The 5,343-nt window shown below is 36.0% G+C and overlaps 1 long non-coding RNA gene across 1 annotated transcript; it reads left to right on the top strand.

The window, feature by feature from the left end:
- The first annotated feature begins 330 nt into the window (after positions 1-330).
- LOC106040522 (uncharacterized) lies at positions 331-4,003 on the top strand. The gene is made up of 3 exons (XR_001209942.3): positions 331-467; positions 3,066-3,171; positions 3,778-4,003. It is a non-coding gene; the product is annotated as an uncharacterized lncRNA (long non-coding RNA).
- Positions 4,004-5,343: the final 1,340 nt, after the last annotated feature.

Here is a 5,343-nt window from a genome sequence, read left to right as displayed (position 1 = left end):
TTCCCTGGCAGAGCTAGATGAGCCCCTTCAGGTGATGTGTAGATGACGGTACAGTCCTCTGGGAGGCATTGTGCTGTTCTTATTCACATAGCAGTGACCTCAGTTGTACTAGGAAGGCTTGTATTTAAATATAAAAGAAACATTTGAATATGTATTAGAAGTTCATATCATAGTATATGTGAGACAAAAGATTTTATCTTGTAAATAAAAACTTGAATTAGAAGTTAAAAATGGCTTCTATAAAATAACATTCAACTGTAATTGTTTTTCTCCAGATAATGTGGATGCCTTAAGACTGATTAAAAATACAAGCGAACAAAAGAAACTTTAAAAGCCTTTTCTAGAATTTTGTGGCTGGATTTAGTACTAAATTATGTTCCTGCAAAAGGGAGGGATTAAGCAGGCTCAGTTCTGATGACTATCTCTGATGATATCTTCCAGAGTATCTTGCTGAAGATGCTATAAATGTGAGTACAGAAAATCTAAGCTTTCTTTTTTTTTTTTTTTTTCCACAGGTAGGTCTTTTCCTTAAGCATAATTTTTTTTTTTTTTTTGAGATAAAGGCTATATCGGTACCAGGCCAATGGCTGGAATTTCCTGTTGAAAAGGAATTCTTGTAAATACTGTTTCTCTTAAGACAAACATTCATGTCTTCCAGTGAAAATTTCTCTGATTAGTCCATTTAAAGAACAATTCACAGTAATTAGCATCTTTCAAAACTTCACACAAAGTTAATATTGCATGATGTTTAAAAGAAAAAGTCATAAGGCTACTTTTTGTTTAATTATTTTGGAGTTTTTATGCTTAAGAAGGTGTAAGTCCCTTCAAGATTTTTGAAATTATTCATGCACTTAAATCCCATTTAATTAAATGGAAGTTATAAATATAAATATATAAATATATATAAATATAGTGCTTTTTATTAATTACTGTTACTTTAATTCTGAGTTTCTTAGGCATTTTTAAAATTTCTTCAACCTTTTCTTTAAAGGAAAAAGAGAAAAATATATGCAAGTGATCATATTCCTCAAATATGCGCGTGAAATATGTGCGTGAAAACATATTCACTAGTTAAAGTTCTGTTAAAAGAAAGTCAGAAGTCTTGCATGTTATCAGCAAGAATAATGTACAAGAATGTCTTATAGTACTTTCAGGAGATTATTTTCAACCAGCTTTGAGCTCTGAACTACACATAAAAATAAAGATTTACATATTAATTTTGTTTAATCTGAATCGTTCTGATTTGTTTGTTTGAGGATGCTAGGCTTAATATAAAGCATTTTAAGATATTATTTGCCTTTTTTTTATGACAAGTAACATAAAAAATAAAAGATTTCCCCATATAACAGTAGCCGCTGGTGTCCTGTGTCAGGGTATTAACCTTTTTAACCCTGTCAGTTGACTGGGGCCAGGAAATATAGACTAGTCTTTTACTGCTCTTCTGTGTGTCACAACTTTATTACACATCACATTTTTACTCTTCTGAAGTGTCTATAGTACTAAAAAAAAATAGTCTTGTAAAGAGAATGCAGCGTTACATGGCTAAAAAGGTATGTAGGACTGAATACCATATATTTTATCAAAGCAATGTCCTTCATCCAAAGTGCATTATTGTTGCTCTGTAAAATCTTAACATCAAAGAAAGACTCAGGGCTCTGTTTCATATTTTGTAAAGGTGATCTCTGAGCGTTTCTAGTGGAATTATTCAATAGTTTGCTCTATATCATTTTGCTGATGACAGGAAAGCTGTCTCATGCCTTTAGTGGTATCTGTACAAAGTTGTCTTGTCTTTCAAGTTAGAATAAAGCCTTATATAGTTGATTAGCAATAAATATTTCAACTGCTATTAACAAAATATTAGTTCCTACAGGCAATAGTATTGTCCATTACTTATACATACAAAACTGTTCTCAGAGAGTTTGTGCACATCCTCCACTTAGAAGAGTAATGAAAATTATATGGGTGCTTAAAATGTCTTCACAGTAAGATGGCATCATATTACTAGGAGAATCAGACACCCTTTAATTTATAGAAGAGCATTGCTTTACCACTTAATTATAAATCTACAGAGACTTGCACATTATTTTCAGTAATCCAGATAGCAGCCCCTGGTAGAAGAATGTGACCTTCCAGTAAATATCATTTTGATAAATATACGGCAGCTTTGGGCATTACAAGGGAAGCTGCATCTGATTCTCTTCTCATTCCTGGGGTCACATGCAATAGCCTGGCTTCTTGCTGCTCACCCTTATGTCCTTCTCTTCCAGATGGTCACCCATAATTTACCATTCATGTTTGTGCAAAAGGTTCACCTCCAAGAACTATTTCTTGTGGCAACCAGGGCAGCAAGTGTGCAAAGTGGCTTGGAGCATACTCAAACCGTAGGGTACCCGCCTGCCAGGGGCAGGAGTGTTACAGGAATGCGAGTCCTTTCTCCTGTTTCTGCCCCAACTTCAGAGCCCTGCCCGGTGCAGGCAGGTGGCCCCAGCTGTCACCTTTGGCAGAGGGAGCTGCCTTGCTGCCTGTGCCCCCTGCCCCCACTTCTCTGGTGTCCCCTTCGCTTGCTCACACCTCCGCCACTACTCTCCTCTCCTGGAGCAGAGATGTGCATGTTTGATCCATCTCTGATGCAGAGTTTATGCCCTTTGGTGGCTGAACTTGCCCAGCCCTCGGGGCAGCAGACGGGCTCCCAGGTCACAGCCCAACCACTGTTACCTTTTTTCTGCTTTCTGTGCATGTGTGTGGTGTGTGTGTGCTTCCTTAGGTTCCTGCCTCAGCAGCCTCCTTTGATTGAACTCCTGGCCTTCAAGGAGGGTAATATCACACAGATAACCTGAGCAAACTCTGACATTTATTTCCCATAACTCTGTCATCCTCCACAGCAGGGTATTGCTTTGGGCAAACTTTAATATGATCTGGGGAATGTTCCAATGAGACTTCATCGCAACTAGATGGAATTTGGTCCCCACCATCACTTTATTTCTCCTTAGCAGTTTTGATCCTTTAGAAACAGCATCAAAGACTGTGACAACACTCTCTGTGAGGAGTTTTTTGCTTTTTTTCAGCTTTTTCCCAAACCCTCCGTGTGCCTCTGGCTGCCTTTGGTAGATGGCTTTTTGGGAGACAGATGTTTTGGGGATGAATTCAATCAGGAGAGCAGTAAGAAATAAGGTGAGGGGAAGTTTTTCCATTTGGTGAGATGATGCAACACTGCAATAATCTGGAAATAGATGGACTGAACAGCCTTTAACTTGACTGATTTATAAGTGAAGTAGACAAAATAAAGGAGAATATACTTTAAAGAATAATCCTACCCCAGACTTTTCATCTGAAACTAGTTTGATCTGGTCAATAGTCACATCTTCCATTTCTTAAGCTAATCAGTATTTGCAGTTTCCAGTCTCTCTCTCTCTCTTTTTTTTTTTAATACTCTGTATTGAAAATGTTCAATTCTTAACAAATGTTAACTCATTCTGATCTGCGATAAAAATGAGGTATTTTTGAAATTTTTCACAAAATCAAAATTCTGTGGAAAAAATGTTTTTCCATCATTTTTATTGCAGAATTATAAAATGTGTTCTCGACTCTTAGACATAATTCTGCAACATATTCATTGTTATAATCCAGTTTTGTTCCTCAAGAATTTGTGATATGTCAATAATAGTAGTAATCTGGTAATTAATAATCATGTGATTTGTTCATTTTTGATTAAAGAGAAGTGTTCATCTAATTAAAAAGACCTTCTCCTCTTTTAATCATCTTAACCACCCCTGACAGCACTTCACAGCACCAGAAGAAACTTTATAGTGACTGGGATGTCTGTATGGTCCAGAGTGATGCTGAGAGGTTAATTAGAGGTCCTAAACTCAACAGAGCTGTGCTGGCAAAGGTAGAGAGTGCTAAATGTGGCACCAGATAATGGATTTGCTCCACTTTACCATCTTTTTGGACCCTTTAAAAGTAGTACAAAGGCTCATGAAGAGACTACTGGAATTCAGGTTCATGTTTCTTATGTTTCTGTATAAATTATTTTTTTTAATATTTGGAAGTTAAAAATAACCCAGTAAAAATGTGTTCCTTTCAAAATATATTTCTCAATAAATTTTCCTACAAACATACAATTTTTCCAAACAATTTTATGAAGGAATATTTGACTAAAATCTCCTGAGCATCTCCATATAGTCCATGTTTAGTCCAGATCACAGAATCACAGAATAATTTGGGTTGGAAAGCACCTTAAAGATCATAGAATTCCAACCCCCTGCCATAGGCAGGGACAAGAAGATAGACCTTACCTGGTCTATCTCCATATGGAGATATATATAGCTATTCAAATATATATCTACATATATTTATATAGATAAATGTGGAGATATATGTACAGAGATAGAACAGGTATATCTGGTCTAAATGAATTGCAGATAGAGATGTAATTTAACTAAAATTTCTGACCAAAGGAATGTTCCTTATTCATTAATTTGGTGGGAAGAACAATTTTTAAGCCTTCTTTTTTTTTCTGTATCACAGAGCTCATTTACATGGGGAATATGTTTTACATCTTCACTTTATGTTTTAAATGCAATTCTGTTGTGTTTTTTTTAAACATTATACATGCTATATAAGTATATACTGCCCTGTCTTAGTATGATTATCAATTTTACCCATGACAAAAATGGCATTTCCTGTTCAGCATTTGTAGCTGAAATATTTTTTTTTTCAAGTTCCAAATTTTACTTTCACTTTTAAACCAAATGGGTATTGTGGGAAGGGTAATTAAAATTGCAAGACATCTGGTTCCAGCAGCCTGTTGAGATACATTTCATGTAAAGCATGCCCCTGCTTTGCCTGGCCCTGCCTTTCCCTCCCTCCATTTCCCTATTGTCTTTTTCCAGCACAACAAATACAATTACTTTATAGCAAATATCATACAAGACTCCTTCCTTCCTTCCTTCCTTCCTTCCTTCCTTCCTTCCTTCCTTCCTTCCTTCCTTCCTTCCTTCCTTCCTTCCTTCCTTCCTTCCTTCCTTCCTTCCTTCCTTCCTTCCTTCCTTCCTTCCTTCCTTCTCTCTCTCTCAAGTGAAGTTTATCCCTTTTTGGCATATTTTTATAATTCTCATTGCTGGAACAAGTAAGAGTTTGGAACTTGTTTTTAGATTTTAGTCTATATGCAATTAAATGCAATCAACTTCCATTAATAAGGTTTTGGTCACTTAGTTCAAAATGCTGAAACAACATAACCTGTTTTAGGGTTTTGGTTTTTCTTCTGTCACTAATATGGTGTTCATTATCAAAGGACAAAGGGCACTCTGAATTGTAATAAGGACTTTCTGGTTTTAGATTCCA

Source organism: Anser cygnoides, chromosome 10 (genome assembly GCF_040182565.1).
Source record: "Anser cygnoides isolate HZ-2024a breed goose chromosome 10, Taihu_goose_T2T_genome, whole genome shotgun sequence".
Classification (NCBI taxonomy): domain Eukaryota; kingdom Metazoa; phylum Chordata; class Aves; order Anseriformes; family Anatidae; genus Anser; species Anser cygnoides.
This window is presented reverse-complemented; position numbering and strand designations above follow the sequence as displayed.